Source organism: Pongo pygmaeus, chromosome 10 (assembly GCF_028885625.2).
Source record: "Pongo pygmaeus isolate AG05252 chromosome 10, NHGRI_mPonPyg2-v2.0_pri, whole genome shotgun sequence".
Classification (NCBI taxonomy): Eukaryota; Metazoa; Chordata; class Mammalia; order Primates; family Hominidae; genus Pongo; species Pongo pygmaeus.
In genome coordinates, this window is record NC_072383.2 from 121844052 (window position 1) to 121861752 (window position 17701).

A 17701-nucleotide genomic window follows, 5' to 3' on the forward strand; every position below is an offset into this window, starting at 1 on the left:
GGTAAGACCTGGATTCTGGGTGTGACAAACCACCATCCTCTGTGAAAAGGCCTTGCTGTGAGCCATCAAGACCACAAGCGTGAGTCAGAGCCAACAACGGACATCTTCTGCAGCCAGCGGAGGGACAGTGAGCTTTGCCCATGAACAAAGATGACTCAGTGGAGCCACAGAAAGGAAATCAACATTTATGGAGTATTGTTGGAGTTATCTACAGCTGTATAACAAATTAACCCAAAACTTAGCAGTTTAAAACAAGAAAAATTTATTATTTCATGCTGTTTCTGTGGATCAGGAAGCTGAGAGTGGCTTGGCTGAGTGTTTCAGGGTCTTCCATGGGGTCACAGTCAAGATGCTGACCAGGGCTGCAGTCATCTGAAAGTTTGGCTGAGGCTGATAGAGTCATTTCTAAGTCAAATCACGTATGTGACTGATAAGTTAGTACATGGTTTTTGGCAAGAGGTCTGTCTCACTTCCTCACCACATTTCTGAACCTTTCCAGAGAGCTTGAGTGTCCTCACAAGATGGTGGCTGGTTTCCCAGAGAAAGTGATCCAAGAGAAAGGACAGCAGAAACCACGTTTTCTTTGTTTAGAGATAGAGTCTCTGCCACCCAGCTGGAGTGCAGTGGCACAATCTCGGCTCACTGCAACCTCTCAGGTTCAAGTGATTCTCCTGGCTCAGCCTCCCAAGTAGCTGGGACTACAGGCACAGGCGCCAACACACCTGGCTAACTTTGTTGTTGTTGTTGTTGTATTTTTAGTAGAGATAGGGTTTCACCACGCTGGCCAGGCTGGTCTAGAACTCCTGACCTCAAGTGATCCACTTGGCTCGGCCTCCCAAAGTGCTGGGATTACAGGCGTGAGCCACCACGCCTGGCCCACACTGTCTTTTATAGGGCCTTGGAATTCACAATCTGTCATTTCCAACACCCTATAAGATACACAGGTAGCCCGATTCAGTATGGGAAGGGACTTCACAGGGGTATGACTATGGGGATGGGAGACTGAAGCCAGCCTGGAGGTGGCCGGCACGGCCACATTGTGGTCTTCCTAACCCTTGATCTAGACCATCTCCTTTCAACCTCAAGACAGCCCTTGAAGGCAGGCACTTTCATTTCACAGACATAGGTTCCTGCGCACCCGCACTGACCTGAGCCTCTTGTCCAGCCTCCTTGGGGCAGAGAGAAGGAATCGGTGGGGAGCCATGTAGTGAGAATATAGTTGCGGGAATCCAGGAGGAAGGAGGCTCAGGAAAGGTGGTGCAGGATTCAGCCACTCACACAGTCACCACCTTGCTACCAGGGCCAGGCCACCCAGCCACTGGTGGCCTTACAGAAACAGCAAGGAGCATCTGCTCTCTCGGTTCTGCCACCTTGCCCCCTCCCGAGGTGCCTGACTTCACGGCAGGATTGCTGTCCTGCAGCCAGTTCATTAGGTGGCCCCCTGTGCAAGGTGCCTAAGCGATCTGTGGCTGCAGGTGCCACCTCATGGGGTTCGCAATTTATAGTCACTCAGAGGCAGAGGACACAGGTGAAGAAGGCATCAGTCCCACCAGCTGCCAAAGCTGCCTTGTCTCGCAGGAAAACATGACTGAGGCTTATCAATTTCCCCCATTTCATTCTCACCACCACTGACAGGGAAGAAGAACTGATTAAGTCCATAAATCTAACTTCTGCATCTAGGGCTGGATGGTTCTCAAGGACAGTTATTCCTCCTCTGCACAGGCCTGGGGTGGGGGTGCTGAGTGAGGGTCGTGGAATTGAGACAGAAGTTGGTATCACCACCCCCAGGACCAAATCCATTTCCCTATGGCACAAAGGCAGAGAAGTGCATTTGAGCACTACAAGCACTAGGGTCAGCTTTGCTGATATTTTGGAAGAGGCAATGACATTATGACCCCCAGATGGGCCACACTGATTCACACTGGAAAGCACCTTCCCGCTGTCACCCAGAGTATATAGGAGCCTGGCCTGAGTTTCTACACAGAATATGTGTAGAAACACATCTTTGGGCTGCCTCATGATGTAGAGAAGACCTTGGCCTTGGAGAATCAGAGCTGTCCTGATCGACCTCCAAGCTGTGAGACCTCCTTGCACCCTGAGTCCTCATCTCTCACCCTGCCTTGTGGGGCTGATTCGAGGGGGAAGTGGTATGACGTGCACAGAGGCCCCAGCACGGCACTCACCAGGGGGAAGAGAGTCAACACTAAGCTGTTTCTCCATTCTTCCTTGCCCTCTTGCTTTGTTTTGAAACCTGAGGGATCCCTGGAGTAAGGTGGCCCAACAGAGAAATCCCCCAAAGAGCGTTCTGCACCTACACACTGGAGTGGGTACAACAGGCCCCACTTGGATGCTACAGACTGTTTCCTGCAACTCCTGGGTCCAGCCTTGGGCCCAAGAACCAAGGACTGGCTCTGGGGTGGCCCAGCAGAAAGCTGGGCAGGGCAGTTAATTTTAATAAAAGGACTCCAGTCTGGCACCATGGCTCACGCCTGTAATCCCAACACTTTGGGAGGCCCAGGCAGGAGGATGGCTTGAGGCCAAGAGTATGAGACCAGCCTAGGCAACATAGTGAAACCTTATCTGTATTTTTTCAAAACAAACAAAAAGGACTCCATCCTCCGGAAAGCACTGCCACACTGCAGCCTCAAACAGGATTACTAAATCGCTGTTTGAAAAGACAAAGCAAGATTAAACAAATACTTAACTGCCCTCATCCTCATCCCAGGTCTGTCATCAGTCAGGCTAATCTAGTCTTGCTGGGTTCCCAGATCGGCCCAAAAGCCTCCTCAAGGCTTTATCTTCTCCTCAAAGCAGGGCCTCAGGCCAGACACGGCTGGCTCCCCAGGTTCGGCCTGCGGACCTGCCGCCTCCTCCAGCAGAGCCACCTCTGCCTTTGCCATGCCTTCTCCTAACCCATCCTAGGTCTCCGAAAGAGTGAGAAAAAGCTGCCAGAAAACTGGAAAGAAATCCTCTCCTTCCTTATCTCTGCAACTCTTTCTCCCTCTCAGTGGCTGCTCGAAGGAAGGACATCGCCTCCCCACCTCGACCTCTCCCCCGAGCCCCTGGAGCCCCTCTGGGAAGCTACAGTTTATGCCGCTTACAGTCACTTCTGTATTGTCCTCTGACCCCCTCGCCAACTGAGAACTGTGTTTGAGATGTAAAAGCACCCTTTAAAAATGCACTTGTGATCCATGGATGTGTGGATTGACAAAATGTGGTCTTATACACACAGTGCAAGATGATTGCACCATGAGAAGGAATGAAGCTCAGATGCATGCTCCTACATGAACTTGAAATCATGATGCTCAGTGGAAGAAACCAGACACAAAATGCCACATGGTGTATCACTCCGTTCATACGAAATGTCCACGATAGGCAAATCCAGAGATAGAAAGTAGATTAGTGGTTGCCAGGGGCTGGGGGTTTGGGGACAAATGAGGGATAACATCCATCTAGGAGCTCATTTTTGGTGTGATGAAAATGTTCTTTTTAAAAAAACCTTTATTTATTTTTATACATTGTAAGAGAATAGAAGAAAATGTTCTAAAAGTAACTGTGGTGTTCATTATACAACTCTGTGAACATACTAGAAACCATTGAATTGTACACTTTCAATGGGTGAATTGTATGGTATGTGAACTATATCTCAATAGAGCTGTTATTTAAAAATACACACACACACATGCACACACACGCACACACACACACCTTGAAATAATCATCTGTAATCAACAGAGTCTGGCCGCTGCAGTGGAGCCACCCCCTGCTCCTGAGCCCCTTCCTCCTGCCACTCGGCAGCCCCTCCAGAGCCAACCTCCCACTCCCCTCAACCTGAAGTACTGACTCTGGAGGCCAGCCCTGGGAGGGAGAACAAGCAAAAGACTCAGCCCCTATCCCAAACTCTGAGGATGGAGCTAGAGGCCGCAGAAGACAGGCTGTTGCAGCCCAGGAGAGACTGCTCTTCCACGACTTTAATACCTCCAACCCTGAGACCAGAAGCCGCAAGACACCAACATCCAGTTGGTTTGTGAATGACTGAGGAACCTGGAGTCTATGGAAGGACACAGAGCCAGGAGGCCTGGGCCAGAGCCCAACACCACCAGAACCCCCTGGGCAGAGGCATCCCCACCCACACTCTTAGGATCAGCCCCCTCATCTCAGGGACAAAGCCGGGGATCCCAGCAAGAGGCCCCTCAGGCTGGGCTCCGAGGCTGCGGCTGGCCCAGTGCAGCAGGCCTGGGGATGCTATGTGGCTGCGAGAAAGGCCTGGTTAGGGGCCACATGGACACAAAGCATCGTCAAACACTCCAGGTGTCACTGGGCCATGGCAGCTGCTTCTTTTGTGGCACTGCTGGCTTGGCCAACAGAGCCAGGTGACACATTTCAGGAATACTTGTCTCATTTGAGCCTCATCAGTCCAGGGCTGGCTGTAGACTTAAAAGGGGCTGACCAAGGTGACAAGTCCGCCAGCCAGAGGAATGGAACTCAAGTGGTGCAGGGGGTCCCAGAGCACCAGGAAGCCAGTCCAGGGCTCTCCAAGAGCTCAGGGAGGTTCCTGGGGGGTGACCCTGGCTGACCTAGGAAAGGCCCCATGTCTTCACCCAGCAGGCTGAAGCGGAGCCCAGCCAAGGCCTGTGATCCTGTGCTTCCTGGCAGGCTTGTCCTCTGGTGCATCAGGCTCACACACAATGCCATGGAAGTCTCCATCATCTGCTCTGCCCCAGGAAAGCAGGCTGAGTCCTCTGGGGACGTTACCCAAAAAGCTGCCTCCAACTCTGGCCATAAAGCCAGGAACTTGGGAAGCTGGTAATTGGAGAAACTCTTCTCCTCCCCCACAGGACCATAAATTACCATCCTCCATCTGCACAGATGCATCAAAGGCCCAGACAGCCTTCTCCGAAACCAAGCACAGGCAGTGGGGTGGGGTCCCTCCACCTCCTAGAAGCAGCTCCCAGGTGAGGCCGAGGGCAGGGAAGGCCAGGTTCCCATTTGAGAATCGAAGGCCTTGGACTGAGTGACCTCCTGGCTCTGACCCCACGTCTGACTCATAGTTGGGAACAAATATCGCATCTACCCCCAAGGCAAGACTGCAGCCACACAACCTCTCCTTTCTTCACTATTTATCAGTACACCCTCGCAGAACCACAGACACGTGAAAATATTTATATGATCAGATTAACTTCTGGGCTTCATGGCGCACTGAAGCAAGCATGTTTATCCTTCCCTCACACAACACTTTTTCCTTGGTCACTTCTTTTTCGGGGTGCTGGGGCTCACAGCATGGCAGTGCGTCCACATTAGGGTGGCTGCTGGGGATCCAAGACCCTCCACCCCACCATCCTTGCAAAGCAGGCTGATTCAGGGCTTGGAACGTGGTGAGGGGGCCCAGGGGAATGGGCTGCTCCCCTGGGGAGTCGGTTATCTCTGCTCCAGACCCTGGCTCTTGGCAGTAGCCAAGCTTGCTGGACAGTCGCCCCTGTGGTGACAGGGAGAGCTAAGCAAATCGGAACCGATGGCCCTGTGCTGGGCACAGATCCCGCTTGGCAGCCCCTGCTGACGATTGCTCTGTGCTGCCATCTTTAGAAACAATCATTTCTTGGGCGTGCACCCACATGTGTACATCTCGATTTTACAGGCTCTGTTAAAGCGCAAAGATCTTTCAGGTACTCAACAAAGCAAGATGTCGTGATGTTGCCACCAGCCTGCCCCCTCCTCCCCCCGCCTCCGACCTGTCACCCAGATGAAGTGAGATGAAGTGTCTTCCAATACACACATCGGAGCATGTCACTTCTCTGAGTAAAGCCCCTCAATGCTCCCCTTGGGTTTCAAGGCGACATCTAAGCTCCTTAACTAGGGCACGAGGCCCCCAGCCTGGTCCTTCCTGCAGCTCAGCCCCAGCCAGACTCTCACAGACAGGAGCCCATGGGGCTCCTCCTGCCTCGGGGCCATTGCGAAGGCGGTTCCCTCTACCAGGAAGACTCTCCCTTGTCTACACGCAACCCTGCCTCCTGTGTCGTGTGAACTCGGCACCCCACAGGATCTAGACCAAGCGTCAGCACCCTGAGGCTCCCTCCATGGGCTCCATGCCCCAGTGGCAGACCCCCCAACCCCACTTCCACAGGGCTTGGCACTATCGTAAGGATCACCACCGCCCATGACTGATGCCTCCGATGGCCTGAGAGCTCCTTGAGAGTAGGGGCTGGAACTGATTCACTTCTGCAGCCCTGTAGCTCAGAGCCCACACTCAGGGCAGAATGATGGATCCATACATGTGTCGCCTGCTCAGGGAGCCAAAGTGGCCCCGTGGCTTGTCCCCTGAAGCCCTAAAGCACCAGAAATACGTTGGGAATTGGGACGGGGGGACAGACCCCTCCTTTGAGGGACTGGCCCCACTCCCATGTGATGGCAGCTCACTCCCCATCTGTAGCCAGCAAGCTTACCCAGACACCATTTACTTACGCAATATTAACACATGCCCTGCTTGCATGCCCCAGCTCTCGGCCCTGGTTAAATGAGGCCACAGAAGAGGAACGGGCTCGCGGGAAGCCACTTCCCATGATTGGTGACTGCACAGCAACCATATTTTATTCACGGTGAGTTCCTGGGATTCTTGCCAGCTTACCGACTTCAATCCTTTTCCATGAAAAGTGTGTCTTGGGCATGCGTTCTGTTCCTCACCCAATGCCAGAATCTGCTTCTAGCTAGGAAGAGGCAGTGGGAAGATGGGGAGGGGGGCGAGGAATGAGAGAGAACCCAAAAGGACATGGAGAAGGAAGAAAGAAGGAGGAAGGTGTGAGGAAGGAGCAGAGAGGAAAAGGGAAGGAGACAGCCGCAGGCCTGGGGGCATCTGGAATCCCTCCCCCTGCACAACTAGCCTAAACAAGGGTCCCAGCACCAGCCAGCCTGGGCTGAGCAGTGAGGACGTGGAACCAGAAGACAAAGCTGTACTCTTGTCAAGAGGAGGGATCCAGGCAGGGCAGAAGCAGAAAAAAGACTCAGGAAGGTGGCTTGTGGAAGCCAGGAGCCACCCAGCAGGATGGCAGGCTGGCCATAGAATCCTCCAGGCCCAGCAGGTCTTCCCGGCCCCTCTGCAGCAAAAACAAGGCCCAGGGAAGCTAGACGAACTAAAGGATGCTGGACTGCTGCCACTGTGCTTAGCGCAACACAGCTGTCCCCAGGACTCCCCAGGGTGGAGCCACCCTGCCATCTCTCTTTATTTTTATTATTATTTATTTATTTATTTATTATTTTTTTTGGTATAGAGTCTTGCTCTTGTCGCCCAGGTTGGAGTGCAGTGGCACGATCTTGGCTCGCTGCAACCTCTTCCTCCTGGATTCAAGTGATTCTCCTGCCTCAGCCTCCTGAGTAGCTGGGATTACAGGCGCCCACCACCACGCCCAGCTAATTTTTGTACTTTTAGTACAGACAGGATTTCGCCATGTTGGCCAGGCTGGTCTCAAACTCCTGACCTCAGGTGATCCACCTGCCTTGGCCTCCCAAAGTGCTGGGATTACAGGCATGAGCCACCGCGCCCGGCCTGCCATCTCCCTTTTATTAGTGATTGCAAAGTGCTAAGGGGGAAAGACTTTCAGCAGCCCACTTTTCTGCACAGTCCTCAAGAGGCCAGCACCTCCTTTCCTCTCCTTGGCAGACCCTCCCTCGCTCCTCCACCCTCGACCCCACAGGCACAAGCGAGCTGTGGCTGGGAGTCAGGAAGGAGACTGTCTTTCTTAAGGCACACACACGCTCAGCAGTGATGGCATGGATGGGGAGGGGTTCCACCAGACTTATTTATAGCCAAGCAGCCTGTCCGCACGCTCTCCAGTGCGGCCTGCCTCACTTGCCTGCCTGCCTGCCTTCCTTGCCTGCCTGCCTGCCTTCCACTGGGGCTTTTCAATCTGTGTCTATATTTATCGCCCAAAGCCGCTGGGATAATGGCAAGGCCAGAAATAGCCTTGAAGACATCCACGTGAAGATGACGGGCAGGCCCCCAGCTCCTGGGCTGACCTCGCCCCTCCATCTGCCACTTGGCAGTGGGTATGAGGAACAGCTGGACAGAGCTCGGGAAGCGGCTGCAGCCAGATGGGAACAACATAATCCTCCTTTCTCTGCTGGCCTCGGCCCTCTGTGGTGATGCAGGGGACACGTCGAAAATGATACATCATAGCTGCCAGGCCACAGGGAGACCAAAGGTGACAGAGATTCCTGACGTCAGTGTGCTAATCAGAGCAGACAGTCCAGAGAAAGAGAGAAGAATCAAAGGCAGCAGCACAGCCTCACAGAAAGCAGGTCACCCCCAGCACCCAGGTTGCAGGGAGATGCCCTCCTGCCTGGCTTCTTGCACCTGTACAACGGAATCATGGGCCCATTTCCCATTTCTGTCCTCTGGGATGAGTGCTGGCCCACAGGCTCTGGGAGATGCTCTCAGGGGAACAAGGATCTGGGTCCTAAAGAGGCCTGGAATGGGTCGGGGATCATGGGAGGAGGAAGAAGGTGCCAGATGTAAGTCAGGACCAGGATGGGGAGCTAGACATCTAGGCAGGGTGGAGGGTGTCAGGGACCACCAGCCAGAGCCCTATCATAGGAGGGCAGCAGTGCGAGATAAGAAACATGTGCAGGCCAGGCACAGTAACTCAAACCTGTAATCCCAGCACTTTGGGAAACTGTGGGAGGATCACATGAGTTCAGGAGTTCAAGACCAGCCTGGGCAACATAGTAAGACTCTGTCTCTACAAAAAGAGAAAAAATTTTTTTAATTAGCCAGGCATGGTGGCCTGCATCTATAGTCCCAGCTACTCCAGAGGCATAGGCAGGAGGATTGCTTGAGCCCAGGAGTTCAAGGCTGCAGTCAGCTAATATGCAAATGGAGACGAGGAAGCACCTCCTAATTAGAAGCAAACACACAGATGCCACAGAGACAGCCACAAGGTTGGCGAGTGAGTCCGCCGAATCCCACGGGCTCCCAAGTGTCCACTCCTGAGAGCTGAGCTCCGGGGCCAGCTTCCTTCCCAGCCCAATCTCCATCCTGCCAGCCTTTGTCTCTGTACTTCAAGAACCTGAAACTTCTCAGCACTCCCCAAAGATACCATGCACTTTGAGTACTGAGGGCTCATTCTGGTCCATCTGCCTTTCCCCCTTTACTCCTGATAAACTCCTCCATATCCTTCAAAGCCCATTTGAAATGCTCCCTCTTCTATGAAATTTTCTCCATCGGATGTCAGCTGCTGCCTTCTCTCTGCTCTAGCTGCACTCTGTGCCTCCCCTCTGTGCATGTGCTATGCATTCTAACATGTGTCTATACCCCCATCCCAAGGGCTGAGTTCCCCTTCCTCACTGGATCTCTGATTCAGTGGGCACAGCAAGCACCTGCCAGATAAGGGAGGCAACTGATTCCCTCCTTCACGCTCACCCAGAACTGTCGATTTTGCCGAAAATATATATATATATATCTTTTTTTTTTAAAGAATGAAACCTCATACCAGGACTCCCTTTGGAGATGACGGCAAAGGCAAGTCTGGCTCTCTGAATCTGCCTCCCTATGTTCCTCGGAGAACACCCAGCACAGCAAGATTGGGAAGCTACTGTTCTGCCAGGGCTTGGCTGGCGGGACAAGTGGGATACTCCTCTACAGAGAGGGAGGAGGCCCACCTTTGTGCCTGTGGGCTGACGAAGCCCTGGGCGCTCTGGGCCATATCTGCAGCACTGGCAGACTTCCCACAGGCTCCTGGCCTGAACATCATCTCCTTCCACACGGCCGATCATAGAGCAGGAGCCCAGTGCCTAGGAGAACTAGGCACGTAGCTAAGGGCTGGGTTAACCTTCTCTGCGCTACTATTTTTTTAATGACCCAAACAGCTCCTGGCTCCTGGATGCCTGGCTCCAGGTCCCGCTGTATGCCTGGGTTCAGATGCCTCTCCATGCTGGCACTGTTCCAAGTCCCACCTCTCAGATCCCACAGCTGGTGCACTACCCTTAGGAAGCCCCTCCAGCTGAGGAGAGAGATGCACAGATGTGCCAGGCACTGACAGCCTGGGAGGCCTATTCCCAGGGGCAATCAGAAGACTAGAAACCACTGAAAGAGGCAGTGCCCTGTAAGGACAGCTCTACATCCACAGAAAACCACTGACAGAGCACCCAGGTGTGCAGGCATCCATGCCCGGGGGAAGTAAGAATTGCAGGTGACACGTGCACAGCCTTACCAAGGACTCCACAGACACCTACTCCTTTCTTCCACATGACCATATGCAATAAGGACTTATAAGGTCTGCGTTTCACAGAAGAAGAAACTGAGGTGCAGTGAGTTGAGGGGACTTGCCCAAGGTGTCCCAGGCAGTTAGGTTCTGGAACCTGCATTAACCACCACACTATACAATTCTCCATGCAGATAAAACAATGTGCAACGTAAAATGCTGCAGCCTCTCTGGAAAACAGTCTGCAGTTCCTCAAATATGCTGAACACAGAGTTACCATATGACCCAGCAATTCCACTTGTAGGCATGTGCACAAGAGAAATGAAATGTGTCCAATAAAAACTTGTACGCAAGCTGGGCATGGTGGCTCACGCCTGTAATCCCAGCACTTTGGGAGGCCAAGGCGGGTGGATCACCTGGGGTCAGGAGATCGAGACCAGCCTGACCAACATGGTGAAACCCCGTCTCTACTAAAAATACAAAAATTAGTTGGACTTGGTAGCGGACGTCTATAATCCCAGCTACTTGGGAGGCTAAGGCAGGAGAATCACTTGAGCCTGGTAGGCGGAGGTTGTAGTGAGCTGAGATTGTACCACTGCACTCCAGGCTGGGCAACAGAGCGAGACTCCGTCTAAAAAAAAAAAAAAAAAAAAATCATGCAGCACTGACACATGGTACAGTACGGATGAACCATGAAAACACGATGCTGAGTGAAAGAAGCCAGACACAGACGCAAAAGACCACATCGTGTATGACTCCATTCATACGAAATGTCCAGAAAAGGCATTAGCCATTCTTCCTCTCTATAAGAAAAGACTGAGACCCAGTCAGACTCACCAGAGGCACGAACAGCGTCTAACGCCACCCCTTCCACGGTGTGTCTATAACTCCATATAACGTCTGTAACTCCCTGGTTCCAGAAGCCTTTCCTGACTTCACATATGAAGGAACTGATCATTCCACGTGCCCCATTCCCCACACATACCCCACACTGACATTGATCAGAGAGCTCTGCCAGCCAGGTGCATGGCCACCTTTCCCAGGCAGCTGCAAGTGCCAGGAGCCACTCCTATTTGTTTTAGGGAAGGAACATTCTTTATTGAGCACCTAATAAGTGCCTGACACAGTGCACAGGTACTCTGTACTGGTTTTCTTGTTTTCTTTCCTTTGGTCAAAGCTTTTTCAAACCTAGGCCATTTTTGGGAGATGCTTTAATGCTTCAAAAACACACACTTACGACCCCAAATATCCCCTTGCAGTGGGACATAGCATGGGCTGACCCTGGGCCAACCTGTGATGCAGGACAAGGTCCCTCCTGCCAAGATGCCAGCTCCCCACTCCTCTCTCACTGTCATCAACTTGCCCTGCTTCTTGTTTCCATTAATAAACATACCCACAGTGAAGTATCAAAGAGTGAATGCAACATATTTCCCAAGAGTATTTATCATTTGAATGAAAACTAGAAAGAGGGCAATGCTTGACTCAAAGGAATAAGGGACCAATAGTAAAATTTCAGGCACTGGAGGGATAATGGAGAAATGGTTCTCCTTCCCAAGCCCCTCAAAGCACAACCTTATTTATTTTTACCTCCAGCACATAGTGCAGCTCAGACACACAGACGGTACTTAGTAAATGTTCGTCATGTGTTAAGTGGCCTACCTAAGGCCACTCCTCCCATCTGGGAACCTGCCCTAGAAAGCTGTAGTGCAAGCTCCATGGGGACAAACCATCAAGTTCCCTTTTCCTGGAGGTGGTAGAGTGAGTTCTAAAACCCACCATCAGTCCGGCATGGTGGCTCATGCCTGTAATTCCAGCACTTTGAGAGGCCAAGATGGGAGGATCACTTGAGGAAAGGAGTTCGCGACCAGCCTGGGCAACATAGCGAGATCCCATCTCTACATAAAATTTAAAAATTAGCTGGGTGTGGTGTGCATCTGTGACATGCAAGTTCGAGACTGCAGTGAGCTAAGATTGTACCACCGTACTCCAGCCTGGGTGACAGAGTGATCTTGTCTCTAAAAAACAAATTCTTAAAAATAATAGTGCCCACCACTAATTTGTAGGCACAACCTAGACACAGCACTCAACCTCAGTTGTCACAGAACTCTGTCTACACCTGAGAATTGCCACAGAAATGCAAGGAAGTCCCCGGCAAGGTATGTTAGAATGCTGCATCCCAGAGCAGGAGGGAGAAGGCTGGGGAGAGGAAGGAAAGTGCTGAACAACATGTGCTGTGGGGGAAGATGCTGCCCTGAGCTACTTAAGGGCAGAGAGCTTGTCTCCAGTTTCCTTACTGTCTCCGCTCCCTCGTCCAGCCTCAGAAGAAAACATAAAGAAGTGGCCTTCTGCAAGGACTTGCCCACTAGAGCAAAGGGCAGTTGAGAATGGTTTCCCGGGGCAGCCCATACACCAATCAATGGAAGTAATTTCCAAGTCGTCATTCTTCAACAATACATTTACTGTGATGGGGACGATGAAGTTAAAAAACGGAAAGAAAAAGCAAACTGGATTTCCCTCCCCTTTGGCCTATAGATTCAACTCCTCCCAAGACAGCAAAAGCAACATCTTTCCCTCCCATCCCCCACAGGCAGCCCTCATACTGAGGAGTGTAAAGACGACACCTGATTCTTCCCATGCTAAGCTGGGAACTTCACAGGTCTCATTCTGAATCCCACCAGCCACAGGAGACCTTAAAGCTTGTCATTAGAGCAGCCCTGCACACTAAAAAAGAAAAATGCCAGCTTTCTTCACAAAGAAGCACATGGAAGTCACCCGATGCAATGCGAGGACACCCCACAGTGATCAACCTAAGTGTATGGGTCCTGGAGGTTTAAGGGAAACCTCTTCTTGGTGACACAATTACCTGTAGGGCAGTCAGATCTCAGCCCCCACCAGCCTTCCTTGCCCGTTGTATTCCAAGAGACTGAATCATGAATTTGTTTACTTAGAGAGAGGTCTCACTCAGTCGCCCAGGCTGGAGTGCAATGGTGTAATCATAGCTCACTGCAGCCTTGACCTCCTGGCCTAAAGCAATCCTCCCACCTCAGCCTCCTGTGTAGCTGGGACTACAGGTGCACACCACCACACCAGGCTAACTGAATCATGGGTTTAAACAAACCACCTTGGTAGACACAAGGCCTCTGGTTTGTGTTCCCTGGGGCATCTGGTGGCAGGAGAAGTTGTTTTAGTGACTGTCCTTACAGTGATGATCCCCTGACCTTGGCCATTTCCCTGCATATGCCTCTAACATGAACCTATAACCCTGACCATACAGGCTCCCTGGGTTTGCTTGAACTGTTAGCTCCTTGACAGCAAGACTCTCTTATTTGTTCTGGCCTGACACTCCATGGAGGCTCAGCATGAGCCAAGTGAATAATGCACAGGAGCACTGACTTTGATCTGCCCAAGGCCTGACATCGTCAAGACTGCAGCCCAGCTAAGGTGAAAATGCTGGTCCAGAGAGAGCTGCTGAAGGCCCAGAGTGCCAAGAATCCTCAGCTCACAAAGCCTCAGGCTCCTGCTGGCCAGCGGAGGCTGGGCTTGGCCTCTGTGGGTGCTGTCAGGACCCTGTGGCTTGGCTCTGGGACCCTGGGGCCAGCCCTTCTTCCCTTGGCCCTCAACCTCACTGGAACCATTCATTGTTTCAGCTGTAAAAACACTGGACCTGCATTCCAGAAGCCCAAATCTTGGCTCTGCAACTAGCCAGCTTGCCATGGGACTTTGGACAAGTCACTTCTTTTCTTAGGCCTCAGTTTCCCAGTGGGTTAGCTGTAAAGGTTGGCCTAGATGACTTCTTGCATCTCTCCAAGTCCACAAGAACCTTCTTTTAAGCAAGAGGCACCCAATGTCTCAGAATTCCTCTAGGCTCTACCTTTATTTATTTTATTTTATTTATTTATTTATTTATTTATTTATTTTGAGATGGAGTTTCACTCTTGTTGCCCAGGCTGGAGTGCAGTGGCGTGATCTTGGCTAACCGCAACCTCCGCCTCCTGGGTTCAAGCAAGTCTCCTGCCTCAGCCTCCCAAGTAGCTGCGACTACAGGCATGCACAACCACATCTGGCTAATTTTTGTATTTTTAGTAGAGACAGGGTATCTCCATGTTAGTCAGGCTGGAGGCTGGTCTCGAACTCCCGACCTCAGGTGATCTGCTCGTGTTGGCCTCCCAAAGTGCTGGGATTACAGGCGTGGGCCACCATGCCCGGCCTGGCTCTACCTTTAGAACACATCTGGGGCCCAACAGGCTTGCAGCCCCCACACACCCACTGCCTCTCCCTGTCAAGCCTCTGAGCCCAAGCCAAGCCATCGCATCCCCTGTGATTTGCACCTAATACACCCAGATGGCCTGAAGTAACTGAAGAATCACAAAAGAAGTGAATATGCCCTGCCCCGCCTTAACTGATGACATTCCACCACAAAAGAAGTGTAAATGGCCAGTCTTTGCCTTAACTGATGATATTCCACCACAAAAGAAGTGAAAATGGCCAGTCCTTGCCTTAAGTGATGACATTACCTTGTGAAAGTCCTTTTCCTGGCTCATCCTGGCTCAAAAAGCTCCCCTACTGAGCACCTTGCGACCCCCACTCCTGCCCGACAGAGAACAAATCCCCTTTGACTGTAATTTTCCTTTACCTACCCAAATCTTATAAAACGGCCCCACCCCTATCTCCCTTCGGTGACTCTCTTTTCGGACTCAGCCCACCTGCACCCAGGTGATTAAAAGCTTTATTGCTCACACAAAGCCTGTTTGGTGGTCTCTTCACACGGACATGCATGAAACTCCCTATTGCAATTGTTTCCCCACAATCACCCAGCTTCCTCCGTTCCTCTCATCCAGCCTGCTCTCATCACCATAGCCAGAAACCATCCTTTTAAAGCACAATTCGGATCCTGATCCTCTACTGCTCAAACATTTCCGAAGCTTCAGGTCACTCAGAGTCTGGGCCAAAGTCCTGATACAGCCTGCAAGGCCCTGATCCATCGGGGCCCTCAATATTCTCTGACCTCCTCCCCTGCTTCTCTTCCCCTCATTCACTCACTCCAGTTTCCTGAACATCCTGGACAAGCTCCTGCCTCAGGGCCTTTCTCCCTGAGCTACCGTCCTGGCTCACTCCTCACCTCCTTCAGGTCTTCGCCTGAATGTCCCCAACTTGGGAGGCCTTCCTTTCCCCTGCTTCTGCAGCTCTGATCACCATCTGACGTGCTTACAGGTTTTACTGACTATTTTCTATCGAGTGTCTACCCCCACTAGAATACAAGCCCCAGGAGGGCCAGAAGTTTTTAACATTTTATCACGTCTTTATGCCCAGCTCCTAGAATAGTAGGTACTCACTAAATACGTGTGGAATGAATCGCTGTTGATCCACTGAGGGGTCAATCATGCTGCTGAAATGAAGAGTCAAGCTATTCAACCCTCCGGCTTGAATGGCCCCATCTCAGGAACCCCTCGGAGAATTCCAAGCTCTGTACACTGTCTCCAGGAACAAAAGCGATTGTCCCAGGCAGGGTTCACTTCTCAGGAAGTGTGTGAAGAAACAAAGAAAGGAAGTGACACAGGGGACACAGATCCAGAAAGCTCCTGCTGACGACACCTGGCTACCGGGAAGCATGAGGGCTCGGCACATACGGGAATGCCTCCAGGCACCTGGAGTGCTGAGCCGTCATGCCTCCAGCTGCCTCCCTGCAGGTGGGATGAGGTCATCAACGTGAGTTCACTGGATACCCACTATGGAGAAGTACCGGAAATGAACCGAAGACGGGGGCTCTGTACCAGAGCCAAGGGAAGGCAAAAACGAGAGGAAGAAGGAAAAGAAAGGTGGTGAGAAAGAGTTTCCCATGCTGAGAACCTGCAGGCAGAGATGTAGAGAAACTCCCAGCCCCAGACCACCACTGACCAAGACAGCAGGGCACCCGGCCTCACATGCCTCAGGTAGGCCAGGCCAGCTTCCTTCCTGGCCCTGCCTGTCCTGAAGAGCACAAGTGAAACAGACCCATGCCCATCCCCCTGCAAGCATGGTATGCCTGCGCAAACCTCAACAAGTGACCAAAAACATTGCCCAGAAACAATCGTCTTGCCACAGGCCCCCTGCTTCCTCTCTTCACCCCAGCTAGCCTGCTCTCAACACGGCAGCCAGAAGACATCCTTCTGAAGCACAAGCCAGAGGAATGCAGGCTTCTGCCACTTTGTTGAAAGTAAAATACATTCTGGGCCAGGTGTGGTGGTGTGCACCTATAGTCCCAGCTACTCAGGAGGCTAAGGTGGGAGGACTGCTTGAGCCCGGGAATTCAAGGCTGCAGTGAGCCATGATCACACCACTGCACTCCAGCCTGGGTGGCAGAGCAAGACTCCATCTCTAAAATAAGTAAATAATTCCTTAAAAAAAAAAAAAAAAGGAAGAAAAGAAAGTACATTCTCAGGAAGACATGCTGCATCAGAGCAAACAAGGCAAATGCAGGGGTCAGTCCCCAGAGCTCCGGGGAACAGGAACAAGAGGAGACTGAGAAGAGCCAGCAATTTCTGGCTAAAGCCCTGCGTACTGAGCAGCATCAGGTGTGTGTCAAAGAACCATGTTGATAAACAAAATGTAGATGGGAGCAGTCAGGAGGGGCACAGGTGACAGAACTGGCCGGGGCATGACATGGGTCATCAGATTGTGCCCAGATCTCTACCAAGCTCTGTGGTGACAGCAAAGAAGCTGAGGAGGAGCTCTCTGTGGACTTCAGGGCAGCATCTTTGCTCCAGGGGATGAGGGCACTCAGCCCTCTACTTCCTCTCCATAACCTCCCCATGCTCTGGGCTCTCTGGGCAGCTTTCTAACATGCGAGACTTATCACAGACCTAAACCTCACAGGGACGGACAGGCCTGCATTCCCATGTGGGACTAGGGCTGCCTGAGAGGAGGGACTAGGAAGCAAGGCCCTTGCTGCAGGTAGGGCTCTGCTGCTGCTACGGATGGAGATAAGTCCCTTCTTCACCTGGGATGGGACTTCATCCAAGGGGCTGGAGGTGGGGATGAGGGTATAGCATGGGGAGGTAGGGACGTGCCCTGGAAAGTCTGTGTCATTGCTGCTGTGGTCTGAGGCCCTGCCCATGTCATGAGCTCTCTTTCTCCTTAGGAGACAGTGACCTTTTGAGGCCTGTCACAGAGACAATGGCAGGAAGTGCCCCTCCCTGCCTGAGCCACGGGGAGTCCGGAAGGAAGCCACTGCCTGGGCCCAGGACCCTCCCCACTGAGCTCTTGCCCAAGGGACACTGAGGCTCATGGCAATGCCAGAAGCTCTGCTCACCAGTGCCGAATGGCAAACATCTTCAACTATGAGGGCTAAGGGCAAATATTCTCCTCGGCTGGGACCCTCCTCTTTAAGGCAGACCCCTACTGTGAAAGACAGCCAAGCAGTAGGAGACACAACCCCAGCTACCCCACCCACCACCTGCCACCCCCACCTTCTGGAAGGAAGGGCTCTGGGTTCCTCCACAGCAAGGAGCTTTTCTAAAAATAAACCCTGGTCC

The 17701-nt window shown here is 52.1% G+C and overlaps 1 protein-coding gene across 23 annotated transcripts in view; it reads right to left on the reverse strand.

Moving 5' to 3' along the window:
- The window catches only part of PITPNM2 (phosphatidylinositol transfer protein membrane associated 2), a 167983-nt gene that overhangs the window by 106252 nt on the left and 44030 nt on the right, over window positions 1–17701 (reverse strand). Inside the window, exon 1 of one of the 23 annotated variants that reach the window (XM_054441875.2) lies at window positions 15524–15647. The exons of 21 other annotated variants lie outside the window; for them this stretch is intronic. The gene's annotated coding sequence lies outside the window, so the exon portion shown is untranslated. Of the gene's footprint in view, window positions 1–15523; window positions 15823–17701 lie in introns of those variants that run through there. One more of the 23 variants, XM_054441884.2, reaches the window with a different exon arrangement.